At 30.8% G+C, this 21,857-nt stretch overlaps 1 protein-coding gene and 1 long non-coding RNA gene across 4 annotated transcripts in view; one reads left to right on the top strand and one right to left on the bottom strand.

The window, feature by feature from the left end:
* LOC142870977 (uncharacterized) overlaps nucleotides 1–19,808 on the bottom strand; it is a 39,573-nt gene extending 19,765 nt beyond the window's left edge. The window contains exons 1-2 of the long non-coding RNA XR_012919320.1: nucleotides 19,639–19,808; nucleotides 19,350–19,473 (exon numbers count right to left, since the gene is read on the bottom strand). This is a non-coding gene — a long non-coding RNA (uncharacterized LOC142870977). The remainder of the gene's footprint in view (nucleotides 1–19,349; nucleotides 19,474–19,638) is intronic.
* The window catches only part of SUPT3H (SPT3 homolog, SAGA and STAGA complex component), a 426,870-nt gene that overhangs the window by 23,266 nt on the left and 381,747 nt on the right, over nucleotides 1–21,857 (top strand). The window lies entirely within an intron of this gene.

Genomic DNA, 21,857 nt, shown 5'->3' on the forward strand with positions numbered 1-21,857 from the left:
GTTATGTAGAGACAAAATTTAATGATATCAGTGGAAAGACTATAAACCTCTTTCTATTCATAAATTCATTCACAATTTACATATGTTTGCTATGCACTGTGTATATGTTTGCACAAATAAATCGTTATAAATTGTGATAGGGACTATGAAGGAAAATGTACAGGATACTATGAAATAGTGTAATGGGGTAACTTAATTTGGGGAAAGCTTCTCTAAGGAAGTTGATTTAAGCTGAAGGACAGGTAGGAATTAGGCTGCACACAGAGTTGGAAAGAGGAAATATTACTACCATCACTAAAGAGGCATTGTGCACTAACATATTTCCATGTATTATTTCATTTAAAAGCTCTTATTAGTTAGAAATTATTCCTAAATTTTAGATGAAGAATCTGAGGATTAGAGAATTTACTTTTAAATCAGCCAGCCATTAAGTGTTAGAACTGTGATTTCATCAGATCTTTCTGACTTCAAACTTTTAACTGCTTTGTTAAATTAGGGAGATTTAAAGATATTTTCTTATTTTCTTAATTGTTAAATAATGTTACCCCCTTATTTTTCTCATTCCTATATCAATGTCCTGCTTTCAGTGTGAATACTATAAATTAGACATAAGCAGACCATTTAAAGTGATGCACACACATCCATATATACACACATGTTTATACATACATACATTCATATATAACTTTAAAATAAACTTTCTGATTGTAAAAGTAACACATATTTGAGAGACTTTTGGAATGTCTAGAAGAACTAAAGAAGGAAACAGTCTCATTCAGAGATAACCATACTGATGTTCTGTTTCATTATTTTAGTAATTAGGCATTTGTTATTTTAAAAAAATTGTAATATACCATATATACCAAATTATTGATAAATAGACATTCAGTGTTTTAATGAAATATAAATCTATCTTTGAAATACAAATAATTTTTTCACAGTATCATTTCATAATCTATTGACTATTGTTTATATAGGCAGTGTGAAAAAGAGGTTTCACATTTTTTATGAAGTTAAATGGAAAGCCTACTCGTATGGTAATCTTTAGGAGTTAAATTTGGTAAATCATTCTTTACCCTATTGCTCTGATGAATGAAGTTTTTAGAAGAGATATATAATCTAATTTCTATTCTGTTTTTCTCATTTTTAAGAACTATAATAACTTGAAAAAATAAGACCTAATCTTGACTTGCAGTTTATCATTACTTTGAGAAATATTGTGCTAATAGTATCAGTCGTTTTTTTTTATGCTGCTATTTTTCATTTACCGGTTTTCATAATTTTATGAAGTTTTTTTTATGGATTCAGACTATTTGAATTTCGCCCTCCTATTTGAAGGGGTAATCCCAGAGGATTATGTTTCTTATTTTAAAATTTTTTTCTCTGTACCATGTGCATACTCCTTAGCTTTTGTAGGCAGAGCCCAAGGATGTCAGAGAGTTTTAAAATATGTAGAATGTAAGCCTTGCTGCATTTATGTTTATTAAGCAATTTAAAAAATATATTAAAGGTCAGATTTTGTTTTTTATCAGATTTAACATCTTGCTTATAATGATACATGCATATTCCTTTTGGGTTCATTATGTGTCATAGTGATTTATGTTGAGGTATTTCTTTTGTGCACATCTACCATGGAAACATTTTAAACACAATTGCAGAACTTTATGTTTGTAACTTGAGAAAGAAGGAAACATATCTTAAAAAGAAAATCAGAACATTATTCCATGACAGTCCTTCATAAATCAGTGAAATAGAATTCATTTTAAAAAACATAATTGTTCACTGTAGTTTAATTTACTATATCTCTTAATTCTAAGCTGTTGACTGTAAATTGAATTTAGATGTTAGCCAGATACCACATTAATGACACTTAAGCCATAATATGATTCATATAAATAATTTTGTAGTATTAGCTTCTTTTTTTGGTAAACATTTGTGAGATATTTTTATTGAAAATGTGTCCAATATTTTAATTATATAAAGTACTACCTTTCTTCCTTTCCAGTCATAAAAGTTATTTTAAAAGTATTTTTCCTTTTTTCTTTTTCTTTCTTTTTTTTAGAGACAGGATCTCACTTGGACACCCAGGCTAGAGTGCAGTGGGCATGATCATAGCTCACTGTAATCTTGAACTTCTGAGCTCAAGCAGTTCTCCCACCTCAGCCTGAGTAATGAGGATTACAGCTGTGTGCCACCATTGGGTGCCACCATTCCTAGCTAAATTTTTCTTTTTTTGTAGAGACAAGGGTCTTGCTATGTTTCCCAGGCTCGTCTTGAACTCCTGGCCTCAAGTGATTATCCCAAAGTGCTGGGATTACATGTGTGAGCCACCATGCCTGGCCCTTTTTTCTTATATAGAATTTCTTTAGCATGTTTTTTTCTGTAGCTGTTACAAAGTCTTTCTACTTTTTGTTTAGACAGTTGTGTATTAGTACATTACATTCATCTGTCAACTCATTAATTCATTAGAGAAATGTTTATTGAGTTCCTTTTATATGCCAGGCATTTGGCTAGATGATGTTGAAAGCAAGGGGAAGAGAGGGAATGGAAATTCTTATGTACCTGTCAAGAGAGTATAGGTTAGTGTACTGTGCTTTGTGAAGATGCTTTTAGGGCTGTTCAAGAGGGGATGGGAGGTTCTAGCTACCCTCCCAACTGTTCTCCTTCTCCACCCAATAGATTCCTTTACAAATTCATTTATTTATTGGGCTTTCTCATAGCATTTCATTAGAAAAATGGATTTTGCAGTTTAAAAAAAGCTTCAGAGTCACTGGTCTAGTATGATTACATATGTATAAGTAGAGTGAGAATCTCATACACAGAGAATGACAGGTATTAGATGGTGATAAGTATTACAGATACAGTACTATGGAAACACAGAGGTAGGTAAGAAGATTTTCAATTTGAAGGGTGAAAGCTTGTGAAAATAATATCATTTGAGCTCTTTCTTTAAGGATAGGTAATATTGGCACTGTAGAGATTTGAGAGGAGGGTGGCAGTGATGATAGATAGGGAACTATGCAAGTAAGGGCAGTAGCATGATCAAAGACCTAGAGGCAGAGATGAGGCATAGGGACAAAGAGCTTAATGTGTCTAGAGAAAAATTTTGTTGTAGGAAATGCAGATGAAACTGTTGATTGGTATCAGAATGTGGCAACCTTTGAATGATAGACTAAAGAATTTAGTCTTTTCTGTAGGCAATAGGAAACCTTTAAAAGGTATTTGAAAAGCTAAAAATATGATGTGCATTGATACTGCTTAAGAAGGATTGATAATGTAATATGGAAGTTGGATTGGCTGTGGAAAGTCCTATTGTAGTAGACTAGTTGATCTATAGAAGATTTCAAAATTTTATTCTCTGGTAAAAAACTGGCCAACCCACATCCTGAATTGCCATTTAAAGGCACAAACATATTCTTTTACAATCAAGTAAATAGAAGTTTGATTTTTTTTTGTAGTACTAAATTGTAATAACTTACATTTGATATACTTGAGATTTTTATAAGTACTTTAATATTTTGTATCTCATTTAAATCTCAAAACATCCATGTGAGGCAGGGCAGATGGATGGGTAGGTTTTCCTCTATTTCATGTCTTGAGGAAACATTTTAATATGCAACCCTTCTGTTACGTAAATTAGTTTGCTAGATTCTGATTCAGCTAGGTTAAATGGAGATGTTTCTGAACTCACAAGAAAGCTGAACTTAGAGCATAGTACATGGCAACCACTAAACTCTCCTGCTTATAAATAGTCCCTACACTTCAAGGATTTAAAGATTATCTTCCATTTGTTTTAGTGTCTCCCTTGTGTTAGCTCTGAGTCTTGGTTTACTGCATTTTCTATTTCTCAAATGGCCTTCCTTTCACAGTCCCTTAAATATATTCGTTTTTTGTCTTAGAGGCAGACTTATCTTTCATATTGGGGATTTTTTTTTCTCTAAGCTTTCCTAGCCAATAGTGAAGAGTTATACACAACTTATTTACCCAAAAAGTTACCAGGCTTTTTGATACTCTTAATTTTTAAAGGATTTTCAATTTGTGGTAAGCATATCTTTCTGTGGGCTCTTAGTAGTTATTAGTACTCCTCTCCTAAAGCAATTAGGTGCTTAATTAATTATGTTACTAAATTCTAGGTGATGTTCAAAGGAAATCTACAGATGCGAGTTCTCCACTGGAAACTTAGGATCTAAGGTTCTTGTGGACATGAATGAAAAGATGGTTCAGATTGGAGAATGAAAAGAATAAAGCAGTACATGAATGAGCAACAAAGTATATTATTTATAGCTAAGAGCAAGTCTATTTTAAGGCTGGAGAGCAAGAATAAACATACAGGTAAGGGGAAGTTTAGGCCAAGTAAATGAGAGTGTTCCCAACTCTATAAGAATTAAAAGAAAGGTAAAAGTTCTTGAAATAGTCTAAGAAGTCCCTTCAGAGGACATAAACTTCTAGGAATTCTGTGATGGTCTAATATAATAGTATACTACTCAGTCTAGCAGATGTTCTTTGTCATATCTTTCATATCACCTTTTAAGTCTTAATAAAAAAAATTGGATTGTTCTTTGGCCTGACAGTTTTTCATATATACAGTCATTTTCTGTATTTCATGTTTTATTCAATCAGTAATCATGGAAAGGGAAAAAGAATAGACACTTGTGGTTATGAAGTATTTTACTAGTAAACAATTGGTATAAAATGTCAAAGAAAGGGAACTAGCTGCAAAATTAAACTCTGTAGACCTGTCAGCTTGAGGCCTCTGCTAGTTGAAATTCTGGAATGAATTGTTAAAGGCATGATTTGTGAGCACCCAGAAGATGAGTAGTAGTAGGAGCCAAATTGTTTTACTCACAAACTTCAATGCTTTGTGAGAGCTACTAGATTAGCTGTCCCAGAAACATGGGACTGATACAGTTTTTAGACTTCAACAAGGCATTTGAAAAGTTTGTCACCACAAATGATTGAAGACATTGTTTTACAAGAGAAAAGGGAAAAAGAATAGGCACCTGTGGTTATGCACTTGGGACCCTCTTTGTTGTTCAGTCCTTGTGGATAAATTGGAGGGTGGGTGAACATGAGAGTTCTATTCAGGTTTGAAAAGTTGCCTTTTAGAAGTGGAAGTAGACTAGACTTTCTTTGTTATAGTCTCTTGAGTCCTTCAGAATTAGCAAGTAGGAGTAAACTACTGGGTCCTCTACGCTCCATATCAGAATTCTGGAACAGAGATGAAGTGGACAACTTCAGAGAGCTGGTAAGATGTAAACAAGTAGGACACTCCTTTTGTTAAATGTTGTTTTGAGCAACATTTGTAAAATTTTGTTTTTCTTAGTGATCTTATTGAAGTATAGATTCTGATTTAGAAGTTATGGAGTGAGGCCTGAGATTCTGCATTTTTAATAGGCTTTCAGATCATGCTAGTGTTACTGCTGGTCTGTGGACCATACTATGAGTAACCAAGTTTAGAGTTAACATGATTTAAGGATTGGAAAATTGATGATAATTAATAATTATAATGATTTTATCGGATAAGACATAGGCACTTTACATTTTATTTAATTTTCACAGAAAACTCTGAAGGTAGGTAATATTTTTATAGATGAGGAAATTAAACAGGGAGCTTAAATATAGCTTGCTTAAGGTTATATACTAACTGGTGTAACTCAAGTTTAAACTTAACACCAAAACCGTTCCTATGTCTCTCATGTTTCCATACAATTCTCTGTTTTTGTGAGGATAGTTTTTCAATGTACAAATAGTTTCTAATTGGAGGACTTTGCTCTGTTTCTTACTACCTGAGCATGAACAAATAAAAACGTTGTTTCCTGTATCAAATATGTTGTATGGGTTCAGGAAAAATAAGCCTTTCAAACATTAATGGGTACTATTAACTGTATTTTAAAAATTGTAATAAATATTCATGTTTTTAGTTGAAAAATATTGGCAAATATGAAAAAAAGAAACTCAGAAGTCTTCCATAATTTTACTACTCTCCAAACATCACTATTACTACTATTTTGAATTCCTCTGATATGCATACACCCCTATATAATTTTTAAAAATTGAGATTTTTGTTGTATATAATTTATTATACTTTTTCTTCACTAATCACAACTTTAATAGTGACAAAGACAGAACTCTTTCTATGATACTTAAATTCTTTCCCATTTTCCTTATGATCATTGGCACAATCACCATTCTGTCCTAGGCTGCAATCTTAATTTCCTTATTCTTTGCCTCTTTCAGTAACTCTGCTGCCAAATTCTTTTACTAGTTTCTTTGTAATATCTCTTCAACTTTCCTGGGTTTTCCACATCCAGTCTCAATTTTTAATACTAGATTAATGGGTACTGAATCACCATGCCATTTGTAAGTTTATTCTGTGCTTCTTTGGTTGACTGTTCTATACACAAAATCTGTTGTCTCCTGTTCTCACATCTTTTTAGTGGCTTCTGATGAAATAAGCATAAACACTTGGGGAGTTTAAACTAAAGGCAGTAAATTATCCTACCTTATCACCTTTTATTTTTAACCACACCTTTTTCTAACTTCTTGTCTCCATTGCCAGATAGGGTACCAGAATCTGAGAACCTGTAATAATACTGCAACTACCAATGCCTTTTAACTGTCTTTTATTCAGTAGGTATATTCATCTCTACTACATTTTGCCCATTTCATTGCTTTCTTTCTCTTACCTTGAGTCTTACCCCATTGTACTCCTTACGAAGTTGCCAAGACAAACTCACTTTTAACCTTTTTCAATGGATGTTTCTAATTAAAGTTAATATGAAAATTTATGTTTCCTTTTTAACAATGTAGTAGCTATGATATTATACTTACATATGCATTCAGTTTTAATAGGTGATTCTGCCTTATGTAGGCTTTTTAAAGTTGTTAGTTTGATAATTGTAACATTACCTATCAAACTAAATGTCGGTATAGAATGATTAGAGAAGTCTGTTGACATTTGTAGATCCCCAACAGCTTTTCTCTTCTCAGTTCTTTATTTTCGTGAAAATGTCTTATCTAACTGTCATGGCCTGTAGCTTCTAGTCAGATCATCTTTTCTCAGTGGAACCATATCGACTAAAAAATATAATCTCACAGCTTTATTTCCTCTGCCAAGGAAAAAAGCAGTTAGAACTCTTTTGTGGCTTCTGTGAGAATTTTTGAGCAATAATGTAGAATTGGTTGTGGAATATATTGGGGTAAATAATACAAGTCAAAAATTTCCTTTCTAGAATCTTACACGCTACCTTTTTGGTAGGCAAAGAAAAAGATACATTTATCAGTGGATCTTTGAGAATATCAATGATTTATAATTGATGAAATTAGAAATTGAAATTTAGAAATTAAGGTTGTCTAGATCACTTACTATAAGTATGGGGTATTATAGGCTTTTTAGGTGGGACAGTGAGAACATGGCACAGGGAATGTTACAGATAAATGTAGGAACTAGGATTTGACTCCTCATCTGACACCAAAACCCATGATTGTAGCCATTATCATTTTAATTTTATAAACAAGGAGGCTTTTAAATTCTCAGTTTTCAATTTAAGAGTTTAATTTTTAACTCTTAAATGATATTTTCATATTACATGAAAAGTATATACGGTGTGGGGGACATTGAATAAGATTACTGATTATAATAATAGATGAAGGATTATCTAATTTAAAATTTTCATTTTTTGATCAAACCTGACCTAAATTTTTTCCCTTATATGCTTTTATTTTTTTCTTAATTTCTTTGGTTCTTTCTGATCAATATTAGACACTGCTGCATTGGGGTAATTTGGAGACTCACGATTTTGTCCCTTTTTGAGTTTGATCAATTTAATAACTTTAGAGTAATTGTTTCTGAGAACTAACAACTTTACAGATGAAATTGAGGACCGGGAAGCAACTTCATTAAGGTCATGTATAACACTATATAAAATGGTAATTAAGATTTAATTAAAAGACTTGGATTTGAATCTCAGTTCTTCAACTGTGTGACCTTGAGCTGGTTTCTTTACCTTATTCTCAGTTTCTGTATTTTTAAATAATTATTATATTCATCTCATATGAGGGAGTTGTGAAAATTAAAGGAAATAATGTTTATAAAGGGTTTAGCGTAGTATCTGGTACAGTAAACCACTCAACAAAGAAAGCTAGTGTAGGAAAAAAGTACAGTTTCAATTAAAGCATACATTATAAAAATCATTTGCTACGTATGTTAGGCTCATTGATTTTTAAAAATGTTAATAGGCATCTAATTAAAATAATTTAAAGTTTAAAGTTAATAAATTTTAAATAATTCCAAATAATAAGTTAGTAAGTTAAAAAAGTTTTGGAATAGATTTATTATCTACTTAGAATACTTATTTGAACCTAATAGAAAATTAAAAATATTGATTTTGGCTGTATTCATCTTATTGAATCATCTGAATTTCTTTAGTTTTCTTATTAATATTACTTGTTGGACACATAACCATAAACTAACTTCTCCATGAGAAGAAAGGGAAGGAGAAAAGGGAAGTGTAATACTTTTCTTATGAATAAGCTTTACAAATGTTTAGAGGGTAGACAATTTGTAATTAATATATTTTCTATATGTATCTTGTCATTAGCTTATTTCTGAACATATTAAAAGGTGGCTATCTCTTGACTCCCAAACTTAGCTAATTTATCTGAAGAGCTTTGTTTTAAAAAAGTTTCCCAAGGGTTTCTCTCCCCCACCCTTCCCACCAAGACTCAGGCAATTCTGTTGATCAGCCAGACTTGGATACCAGTGGATTATAACAGTTACGTGTTGTAGCCCAGTGAAATCTTTCATGCTACATACTCTCAATCCTTTTTTTTTCTTTCAAAAAAGCCTATAGTCAAATAATAAGGCCACAAATCTTACTCTGTAAGGTATTTATGATAGATATGTCTCCTTTAATATAAATACTCTTATTTATAATTTTTATTATTTTTAGACTACCATATGTCCATTTTATGTTACTCTACTTAGTATATGTCTCATGAAATGGTTTATACTAATGTGCCTACAGTGAAGGACTGGGACTAGGGTGAGGCAAGCAGAACGTCTAGGGCACAAAAGTTAAGGAGGCTCTCACTTTGAGCATTATGTAAGGCGTTAAATTTGGGCCCTGAATGCCTCCCTGGTCTCACCCTACTCACAGCCCTGCTCCACAGAATTAGGCTGCATTATAAATTATTTTCATTTTACTTTACCATAATATCATGCATGCGTGTATGTTTTATGAAAAATGGATGAAATGAAATAATATAGTTGAACACAAACCTTTATTACTTAGGTTAAAAATAAGTTAACTATTTGAAAAAATGGCATTATTAGTCCTATTATTCCTGCATGCTCAGTAATTGTCAGAGCTTTAAAAATTCCATTTCAGTAGAGTCTTGTCTGAGACTGAAATATGTTTGGTTGTTTTACCTACTGGCAGCTACCTGAAATTTCTTAATTTGAAATATAGTACTGTCAGATCTTAATTCAAACTTACGGATGATTATTGAAGTAATAGTAGCGACTCCAGCTTCATTGCATTTTTGTTAATAATTTTAGAATTTTTTGAGAATTTGCCTATGATTTTTCTTTCCCTTTTTTTTGAGTGCTACATCTGGAAATGCTCAAAAGTTGTTTGCCTTTTTAAGAGAACAGTCTGCAGTGAAAGTACAATTTCTTTAGAGGTAAGGTTTAAGTTAACAAATGATGAACCATAATGTGAGGAAGCATAATATTGTGAATTATTATTTGGCAAACATACCTAATGCAGGCATTAACTGCTGAAGCCATTTATAAAGTACCACTTGCAGAAAGATTAGAGAGATAGGCTACACAAAACTTTCTGTGTAAACTCCCAGAATGTAAACTAGAGTACAACTTAGTTTATTCAATAAGGACTAAATTCTATAAGTTTAAGTTTGATTTGTTTGTAGGTTTCATGATTAATATTTAATTAGAGTATGAAAGAAGCATTTAGAATCTGTTAAAATTTGTAGGTGTGACATCATTGTCAAGTCAGGAGTTTTATTTCTTAAAGTTAGAATTTACTTAAATGAACTTTTTTTCTCTGAAATAAAATTTTATTTCTACTTACGGTGGTGCCAAAGTCGGTTTACCTAAATAGAATTATTTAATATTTAGGTCCATTGATAGTGTTTAAAATAAACAAAAATAAACCTATTACAACTAAAGGTAGAGGAGTATCTAGATTTGTTTTTAGTGTTCTTTTTCATGGCTTCTCAGAAGTGTATCATATTATAAATACATTCAAAATGTTTTGCTCTGAGGATATGTAGCATTCCTATAAAGGTTAAATCAATAAAAATGATTTGGACACATTCCTAAGCATGGCTAGAACAGGTAGCCCGTTGTTTTATGTACCCTTGAATTTCTGGAGCAGATCATTATGGCGTAGCAAAAGAACTTACTAAAAGTTGCTTTCTATGTGTAGATGCATCAGCTTTAAAAAATAAGATTTTTTAGCCTTTTAGAAATGAGTATTTTTAAAGTAGCCCTGTATATATTGATTTAATTATGTATTTTAAAAGCAGTTAAAGTTTTGGAGCTTTTTTCCTTCGAATGCTGAAGATACACCATAATTGATAAGGAAGAGGTATGTACAGGAAAAATGCAATGGCAAGCCTGTCCAGCAAATTTAGAATAAGTGGTGGTCTTATGGTTAGAGAAAGTATCACACATTATAATTGCAAAATTAGGAATTAGATGTGATTCTTTTCAGTTGTGCTAGTTTAGAATAAAATTCTGTAGTGGTTGGATGTTGTTCTGTTTATTGGGCAGTTCAAAAGGCAAGCTTTAATTTGAGCTTTTATTTTAAAAAGCATATATATATCTCCTGTGCTCTGGGTTGGCTTCTCACTATGTTATTATTGCTAGATAACTTTATTTTATGCTTTTGTTTGCATTTTTCTTGTTCATTTCATATGTTTTGGTCATGTAAGTTTTCAGATCACACTATTTCCACATCTGCTTTTCAAAAAATATTTTTATGCCAGTTTATAATATAATTTTTCTTAAAGTTTCCTTTAAAATAGTATTGAAAGTCTTAGATGTTTTTGGATTAAAACATTAAAAATGGAGTGAATTGACCATGTATTTCAGTGAAGAAAGTTTAGAGAAAAGTAGAAAATTTGAGTTGCATGTATTAATGAAGTTTTATTATAGAAATTCCCATCCTATCTTTTTGTACATGTAACTTATAATTACTTTGTAAATAAATACTTTATAAAAAAATTGTGTTACATTATTTGTTGGAGCACATGATTTAATTTCATAGCCAAGACAATGATTTGAATAAGTCTCATTAAAGATTTTTTTATATATATAGTGGTTTAATCATTTAAAAATTAAATAATTTAACAATTAAGCCAAATATTTTGTTCTTTATAAAACATACTTAATTGTATCTTCATAGATTTTTATTTAAGTGTACCTTGAAAGATCCAGAATATTTATGAAAATAAAAGTAAGCCTAATAATTAGCATATGGCTCTATATTTTCTTTCTGGTTATTAGCGAATGGAATTAAAAAAATCTCTTCATGTGTTTTCTCCAGTCACACTGGTAAACTCAAAATATTCTGCAATATGCTTATGCATGTTAAAAGGGAACTATATTGTTAAATCTTTACTACTAAATCAAGAATGAAGTTATCCTTATAATACTCATTGTCATTATCAAGCTAAGATAATAATGCTTTTTAAATGAGGTAGATATTAGTGGTAAAATGTTTTTAAAATATTAAGTTTTCCTTTGTAAATTACAAAGAGTGTGTGTATATATGTATATGTATTTAGTTTTAAAAATTGGGAGAATGTCAAGAATCCTGAGTTTGTAATATGAAAAACGAGTTTCTGTTTTTCATATTACAGATTGGATTAATGATCAGAGGTTAGATTACACTGACTTTTATGTATGTTTACATTGTTTTACAAATTTACTATTGTACATTGCCTTTGTAAGTAGTGTCTGGTTTATGGATTATCTTCTTAAATATTTTCATATTGCATTGACTCTTATATTTGTAATAGCAGTAGCAGTTTCCCCCCACATTTTGTCAAAAGCTGAATTACCTAAAAGCTTTACAAATTTCATGAGAGGTAAAAATTAATCTCACTAGACTATTTTTTTGTAAATAGTTATCTTACCTAATGTTAGGATGCTACTGTCTTGATGGGAGTTCTCATAGATAACCTTATAATGTCTTAATATTTTTGAATTGGGTGGTTAGATCATTCTTATGGAATGCTTACATTTACAGTTATCAGTTATATAGAAAACACAGTGATTGATAGAATATGAATGATTAGCATAAAGAAGTTTTCTTTGTGTGATCCTATACAGTGGTAAATATCTGTAATCTGATAGAAGTTTATGAAATAAAATGAGAATTCACTTTTCTCCAAAAATAATTATTGAGCTCTATTTACATAAGATATCTTATAATAAAATTATTATTGATCAAAAGGAATCTGTAACGTGTACCTTTTTGGTAACTTGTGCATCTGTTTTCTAGGATCAAGTTATAGTGATGCAGCAATGGGTTGAAATATTAATCGTAAAATGTAGCATGTTATTACATAGTATAATAAGATAAATATGAAGATCCTTTTCAGTTTCAAAGTGAAACCATATTGTTTAGATTATTTAAATAATTTTTAATCACTTAGTAGAATAATAATATCTTTTTCCTTAAAGATTATCCTGGGAATTTGAAGTCTTAAATTAGAAAGTTCAGTACAGAAATTTAAAAAGAAAATTATAGTAATTATTATACAAAAATATCAAAAATTATAATTCCAATGCATTAATTGCTTACTACCGGTTAATGAGAAAGTATATAGAAAGTATATCTATTTAGCTCCAAGCCAGAGTTGTTCTTTGAGATAATATTCATAAATAAGGATCTATTTTGACAACTTTGATTTTCTTAAAAAAAAACCAAACAAACAAACAAAAAAAGGATCTATTAGCTGATTAATTTCATTCATATTTGCCTCTGTAAACTATAATAATTTATTTAACTGATATCAGTTTCTATTATTGTTATTTAACTTTATAACTGGAAAATAATGTCCTTGGGTTTTACGAGTATGGTATTGATTATTTTAGCCTTGAATTTCCTAGTAGATACCTAATCTTTGTTAGGTCTATATTGGTTTTATAGATTGACATTTCTCTGTTAGCACATACGCAAAAAAGGATTCTCTTTCATGAAAGAAATACAAACAGTATCTCAGTTAAATAATTTACAATTTTTTTTTCTGGTATATAATCATTATTTCAATTTCTATAGTCACTGGCGTGTATGCATTCACACTCATGCATATGTATATACTACATATAAAAATTTTAAGCCAGATTAATAGCCAAAAGAAATCTAAGTTGATTATATGTGGCAAGTATTTTGTTTCTGTATAAAAATATATCCATGTCCGTGTAAGTTCTGTAGAATACCACACCATTATTCTAATTTTTCCAAAGAAAAACTGCACACATATATTTTTAAAATCTTATTGATGATTGTTATTGTGACTTGGCTAGCATTTTTCCTTTGTTTTTTCTTTTACTGAACCACAAAATAGATTTAATTTGTAAGATATATGAACATAACGAATACGTAAGTAATGGTTTGTCACACTCATGGTTCATGTAATTTTAAGGGAACCTATAAATGTGTATTTGAGTTCTTGGCTTTTTAACTTAGTCATTTATGTAAATATATGTTTATGGTTGATTGTATAGTGATTCTAGTAGACACCACTTATGTTAAAAAAAAGTCAATGTGACTGAAATGTAAAGTAAAATTAATTTATTTCTTTTTGTGGCAAAAGTTATTTGCTTCACATAGGATATTTAGGTATAACTTGTTTGGAATGTCACTAATCTAATGTAAATCTTATGTATAATTTCTTAAGAGAAATAGCAATAGTAATTGCTGAGATAAGTCTTTAAACCAGTTGCCAAAATAATGTTAAATGTAGTTCTGAGAATGTTAACTTGGTAAATTTTCTAACATCAGTGTAATTTTTAAGTATCTTAAACGTTGTTGAAAATTGCATTCACTTCATATATCTATATTTTGAAGATTTCCTTGTTTTGTGGGCAGTTGATTTAAAAGAAAGAAACTATTTAATATGGCAAACTAACATTTATCATCTTTTATTTAGAGCCCAAATCACACTTCTGATGATTTTTGATCCTTGGCTGTATATTGAATTTATGAATATTAATAAGAATATAGAATATTTATAGGCAGTGCATGAATAACAGTTTTTTTCCCACTGCATGTAGTAAGTACTTATGCAGCGTTTAGCCTTTAAAAGACTTTTTTAATTTTATGGCTCCTCTTATTTGGGGATTGTTTTTTACATCATGTTAGATGATGTTTCTACTTATTAGTAGAAGAAAGCATGTTTATGAAAATTTATGCTTAAGAGTTAAGCTTCTGTTCAGCAATAACAACAGAAACCTAAAATGTTTGATATTGTGTTTCTATATCCATCCAACACTGTTCCAAACCTTGTTTTATGTCCTTAATAAATAATATAAAGAGGAGAAAATTCCTAAGAATTCTACATAAAGTGAAGATATTGTATATAATATAAGAGCATTTAATCTCAGTTGCTATACAGGTTTTTAAAAAGTTTTATGGGAATGTGTAGACCATACATGTTGTGTATGGTCTATACATTTATGTGTATTTGCTGTTGAATGGACAAAAGCATGTGGTTGACTGTGGTTAAAAGTTTAAGGAAACTCCCTTTCAATAAGGTATAGAGTTTCCTGGTTATTTTTTGAATTGTAACACATTAATCAAAATGCATATTCAGTGAATTCCATAATCTTTTTGAAATGGCAAGAGATTATATTAAGTGTTTAATTTCATTATGTGAAACTTCCTTTTCTAAAGGTTTGTTTTAAAATGCTGAATATTTCAGATTTGATGAAGAATTTTCACATATTTTAGACAGTTAACTTAGAATCTTTTATTCTTTGGAAAATACCAAGAATTGGAGTTTATTGTTATCTTTATTATGGGAGTTTAATGACAGGTTTTTGTGTTTTTTTTTGATAGAATTTTATCTTCAGTAGAAGTTAAAGAGTCCATTGGTGTAGGAGAAAAAAATAGTGCATTAAGGTAATCTATTGGCCCTGCCTAAATTACCACTGGATTTGCTAGCAACTGATTAATAATAAGTCTGACATGGTAAATGAGTAGAAAAACTAGTTATGCTTTGTCACAATTACAATTTTGGTATTTGCAGGAAGGATTTTTTTCCATATTGAATTGATGGCGTTTGTTTATTTGGCCACATGTAATATTTTTAAAGAGACACTAGAGGTAGACTGTTTCAGTGAACCCTTTATGTAAGTATATCTCTGAAGGTTGTTAGGTGATAGCATTTGCAGTTTTAATGCTTTTGATGAGCTTTGCATGACTTCACTATTGACTTAGAGTTGCCATATCTTAATATTCTGTAACAAGGGTTAGAATAGCATGGGGGGTTGGTATTTGTATGCTTTGGAAAGGAATTTGAGATGGTACCCTGTTTTGCCATCAGTTTTCAAGTATGCATGGGTGCATCATTAATCATCGGAAATGCAAAAATAAATAATCCAGTCCCATTAGATTTTTTTATATGAATACTTACCTTTTCCATATATATATATATATATATATACAGTTGAGGTATTTAGGTAACCCCTAACCTTTTGCTTCAACAAAGAAGTACAGTATAAAAATATTACCACAGTTTTCATGTGAGCAGCTCTTGAGAGGAAAAAAAGGCCCTCTAGATGAATATTTGTTGGAAAAAAAAGTTGTGATACAGAATGTCTTAACTCAGCCCCAATACAGTACTTGAGGACCACCAGTGTGTAAAATTGAAAGCACATGAGTTTTGAAGCACTAGAAAAGGTTTGTAATTGATTAGCGCTGCTTGAAAGTATTGAAGTACAGTGAGTTTTGATTTGTGAATGGTTCTATTCAATAAAGATTAATTCTGTGTGTTTGATAAAATCTCAGTGCCTTCAGTGAGTTAGGTCCCCCCACCTCACAGTTTATTTAACCATCTGATATTTCAGTGTTCTTTTAACAAACTGGAACATTTCTATCTTACTGAATTTAACTTTAACATGACTGATTTAAACAAGTCAGACTATCAGTGATTAGCTCGAAGGGTGTAATTGAATAGATTAATATTTTGTTCTTTTAAAAGAACTAAAATACATGATATAAATCATGTATATTTCATGCCTTTCTTGTGATTTAGAGACCATCAATTTCACACAGACTGACCAGATCTTTTTCTGTAATTTCTTTTGAGTCTTTTACATTTCAAAACATTTTTAAAAATTAAAAGTGAAATCTTTAATAATTTTTTTATGTGAAATTAGGGTTATTTATTATAACTCTAAATAGCTTTTAATATCAATCTTTGGGAATTACATTGGCATTTTTAGCATATATACATATATATATATATATTAGAGTGATATTCTATGTTTGTTCTTGACTTTTTAGTTCTTCTCCCTGGATTTTGGAATTTAGCTCTCTTTATTTTGTCACTACTAAATCTTGAGACTCTAAAATTATTATTGTTGACGTGGACCACAGTTATTGTTTTGGAAATCAGTGTTCACACATCATGTTCAGTCAGTTACTGTAGTCAGCTACAAAGTTTTTTTTGTAGAAATTTAATCAGTCAGCTGATATATTTTCATAAATAATTTTTATTTATAAAATACTCCATGAGTCAGTCGTATCTATCATTTTCAATAGGTTTTATTTATGATAAATAGCAGATAGATTAGAATAGTATAGATTGAAATTTTTTGATTAATTTAAGGTAAAAGAATACTGGGAGATCCAGGTCACTGAGCCCCCTGCATCCCTCTCATTCTGTCTATCTTTCTCTCTCAGTCTCTCTTTCTCTCTCTCTCTCTCTCTCACACATACACACACACGCACACACACACACACACACATTTTTCCTCATTGTGTTTGAGGTGAGGCAATTGGTCAATGTGTGCTTTGTCTCTCATCTAGAAAAATCCTGAACTTTCTTTTTAACTATTTTACAAAATTGGAGCACATACTTAGGAAATCTCATTAGGTAGTTGTAATAATCATTATATAAGAATTTAAATCCTGAATTGAGGTTTTAGACTTCAAATAGATTATAGAATGAGGAAATGTTTACGATGTGATGGTAACCTATACATAATGTCCACTACTCACCTGTAATTAGTCTGGTGTTATGGGTTCATGTTAAGTTCTCTATCCAGGTTCTAAGTTACTATTTGAGGGGTGGGGAAAGGAAGGGTGAAACAGCTTTTCAGAAGAGGAAGAGTTAGTTAGAATGTTAAAAAAAATATGACAGGCAACAGAAGATGATCTTTATTTAGTTCACTATTATGGCTTTTTTAGAAACTTGGTCAAGTTTTGGAAATTTTAATACAGAATAGTTATTAAGAATGTTACAGAAATATAAGACCCCTGATATGACAGAATAAGAGGCATTTTAATATATTATTTGTGACAGCTTTATTTCTAAGGTAGGAGTATTCCTTGAAATCTCTTTTTATTCCTGATCTAGTTAGAAAAAATATATATATATTTTTATGAAAAACAGAGTAATATTGTGAAAGAGTAACTTAACTGCTTCTCTTATCCCTGCCTGATAACCCTATTAATCCTGTTTCAAGTTAGCATTCCATTATAACAATAGTTTAACCATTTTTTCCCTTTCATTTCTTGGGTAGTAATAATAAAAGTTCCCATGTATAAGCTATAATTATAAAATGTGCTGTAATGCAGCCTAGTTGTATTTATTTCTGCTTCCTTAATATATAATTTTTTACAGTAATGCTTAATAACCTCCATTAAATTTTTAAAATAATCTGTGATTATTACATTGTATGTATTATAACTGAGGCAGCCCACTTATAGCTACTGAGGGAGTCACTACAGTAATTTTACATTTTTTTGTAAAATACAAAGTACATTTCCCCCACCCTTTAAGAGAAAACTTTTTTTCTCCTTCAGGTTTAATTATTTCTCTTTGACCTAAACTAAGACTGATCCTTTAGTAACAGCCAGTTAAAATGTGTGAAGTAGGAGGAGTAAGGGAAACTCTAATCGTTAGTTGTAAGTTAAAAGCAAAGTTAATATAGGTATACATAGCAAAAGGATTTATTTCAAAGGATAAAGGAAAATTTTGAAAAACTCACTTTGTAGTTGGAACATGCTGGACATCATAAAGAGAATCTTGTAAGTGTTTAGTTATTTAAGTATAATACCATGTCAGCTGATGAATGTGAAGTCATTTACATATCTGTATCAATACTAACTTGAAATTAAATATTAAGGGACTATATTATGCCTATTTTCTTTTGAAATCCAGCATGATTTAATAGGTATGGCTCTTTTAAATCATGCAGGGTATCCTTATGGAGCTTTATTTTTCGTGAGACTAAATGGTATTCATTTTGGTGGGTCCAAGTATATGATTAAAAGAATCTTAGACGTTTCAATGTTTGGTATATGTTTATAAGAAGTTTTACATATGGGTAATAATGCATAGATATATAATTAAAATTATATAGAAAAAGACAATTGCATGTAAGTTTTAAAAGACTTCTGTGAACTTTTTAATATCCTGGGCAACTATAAAACTTTTTAAAATGGCTATGATGCATTTATCATTTTATTTCAGTTGAGTGTATGCTTCAATTATATAAAGTTTTTTAGAAACAAACTTATTTTGATACCTTGTATGTAGCTTAGAATTATAAATAGATTTCTTTTAGCTGAGCTAGTTAAAATGTGAACTGTGCTGCAGGTTTATTTCTGTGTTATACATGGGTAGACCATGATGTTGAGTTAATTCTGTGGTCTGTTATTTTGTAAATTGCATCTTTTTTGAAGTTTGCTCAAATATTGAGAGCTGCCGGAGTCGGTAATTTATAATACTTTGATTAATTTAGCATCTAATTTTTATTCTGGTGAGAGTTAATGAGAATATTAAACTCTTTCTTTTACTATTTTAACATCTTCATTTCTATAACTCTAGAAAACATTTTGATTAGCGTGAGATAATTTACTTGTGACTATTTCAAGTCATTATTCTGAGAATTAGTTAAGTTACAGATTCCAAATCCAAATATGTACAGCAATTTTACTTTTCAATTTTTAATGCAACAGAATAGTATTACTAGGATCTTTAATATACTGTTATCTGGAAAAGCTAGCAGTTTATCTAAGAATCATACCTTTATGTTTAACAGGTTCATATCTTATAGGATTTTAAAATATGATAACACTTACCCCAAAAGAAGTTTTGCTGACATGGTGTCACTGTGCTGAAGAGGCTGTTTGATGCCATAGTCCCTCCTTTTTTTTTCAGATAGAACTTGTATTCTCTGTTGTAAATACTGCTTGCAGCCTTAAACTGAAAATACAAACCATACCCAAACCTTGTTTTAGTTTTACAGTATGCCTGGAGTACATAGACTTTATATTTATTTTTTTCTGTCAAGAAATTATGTAGCTGGTAACATGTGAAAAGCAAGGAAACAAAACAAAAAGAGAATGAGCAAATATTTGAAGGACCTACTATTACTGCATAGACTGTGGTTAGAGAGCACTCACTGACTCTGTTGGTCTCGGTGGCTGGTAGTGACCTGCGGAGATTAACCATTTAAAAACCAGAGACTTCTTGCTGTCCTCCTGGAGAAAGTTTGCACCGCACTTGTGGTTCTGTGGTTGTTTGTGAGGCGAATGAAGCATTCACACAATCCAAAAAAGCAAAAGCTTTAAAACTCCTTTTTTTGCAAGCACTATTACTGGAGAGGCAGAATCATGTGGTTTGTGACCTCACAGTACTCAAAGTAAAGTGGGACTGCCTACCACTGTGGCTTTTCCCCCTTGCTTTTTTTCTCTCTCTCTTTCTCTCTCTCTCTCTGACAAAAGGCTTGTGGTAAGGCCTTTCCTGGCATCCAGAAGGATATAGCTTTTTAATTTTTGTGACTCATGAGGATTTGGATAGAATACAAATGCTGAAGGAGACCAACTCCTGTAAGGTTAAGCATTTGTAGAGAAGAGCTCTGCAGTTAAGGGCTTTCTTTTCTACCACCCCCTATCTTTTCTTTCCTTCTCTGTCTTTTTTTTTTTTTTCTTTGCCTCCTCTTTTTAGTTCATTATTGTATTTGTGGAAAAATGAGAAAAATTGGCTCAAGAGGCTGTGTGAAATTCTGAACAACAGTGATGATTTACAATAATTTACATCTTTGGATTGTATCACATTCTGGGGTCTGCTTCATATTTGCTGGGTGGCTGGATTCCTTCTGTTTTCCTTTTTCTTGTCTTCTTAAACTTGTGAATCTGTAACTCATTGTAAAAAAGTTTACCTTTCTTAAAGTCTGGTTGCAAACTGCTTGCTGGGCTTGACTGTAATTGGCTGTCATGAAAGTGTTAGTCTGGGGATTCCTTTACAAACATTCATGTCTGTCTGGTTTATTATCAATATTAGGTGACAGCTCCTACAATAAAGATTAAATATAATGTTTTATGTATACCTTTATCTCATGACTAGTTTGAAAATCTTAATGGCAAGAATTATAATATAGTTTATTGGATGAATTTAGTTTTCTTTATGATTGTAATAATTTTTCTCTTTCAGAGAAATGTATTTTATATAATTCTTTAGTTTGTTTTGACATTAACAGAGCTTTTGCTAGCAAATCTTTCACATATAAAGTAAAATATGTTGTAACTTAGATTGTTCAGTGTTAGATTTTATGAGCTCAGAATGGAGTGGGTTAACAGAAGCTGTATTTTTTTGTTTATAATGGAAGCTTTGAAATAAATTACAAAATGCTGTGTATAGTAAGGAATAATGCACCCAGACAGTATGTTAGTCGTCTCGATTTGCTAATTCTGATTCAGAAGAAAATTGGAAACATCTTTGGGAAACTATCTCCTTTTTTGCCCCTTTGGACAAGTATGTATAGAACTCATTTTCTTATTAGGATGATTATATATCATAGGCATTGAATTTTATATTTATGAATAGAGCTTCCTGTTTTCATCAGTTGGGAGCGATGGAGTATTTTTCAACAAAAATTATAAAGGCGAACAGACCAATTTTCTAGGCATTTTTTGCCATTTATTCATGCCACTCTGAATTTGCATGTTAGACTTCTTCTTAGTGTGATAGTAACTAGGAGTGGCATGAAGTAAATGACTGTGAGGGTAGGCGGAGACAGTGAATTACAAAAGATTATTTGGCACGTACCATGGAGTGAGGGCTGGGGAAACACTCAGAAGGGTGTTAGAACTAAAATATCCCTGCGTATGTTCTTCTTAGCACAGTTCATTGTCTGCTTTTGGTTCATATTAAAGATAACTACAAGCATGCTCATAAGTTTCTTTACAAAAAAAAATTGATTTTCCCCCAAATCACTGGGAGAATATGGGAATGATTTTAATCCTTCATTATTCAGTTGTCCAGAACTTTTTCAGAATAAACTTTCAGTGATAAAAAAGCAGAAATATATTTTGGTGTTTTATTTTAAATGTAGATTTATCATGCCTTCTTGTGCATGTAAACGGGTTTTACATTGAAAAGTAAAAGCTTTCGTTATTTAACATGAAGTTATTCATGCAAAGGAGAGAAAATTTATTCAGTAATTCTTTCATAAATACAGTGTGCCAGTATGATCTATATCTCTAATTAGTATTCAGAGTAAATAAAAGGGGGGGGGTTTGTCTATATAATTTGTGGAATTTCCAAACATAGTTCTATATGCACATATAATAGCCAGAATCAGGGAA

This window comes from Microcebus murinus, chromosome 5, assembly GCF_040939455.1.
Source record: "Microcebus murinus isolate Inina chromosome 5, M.murinus_Inina_mat1.0, whole genome shotgun sequence".
In the NCBI taxonomy this organism is placed as follows: Eukaryota; Metazoa; Chordata; class Mammalia; order Primates; family Cheirogaleidae; genus Microcebus; species Microcebus murinus.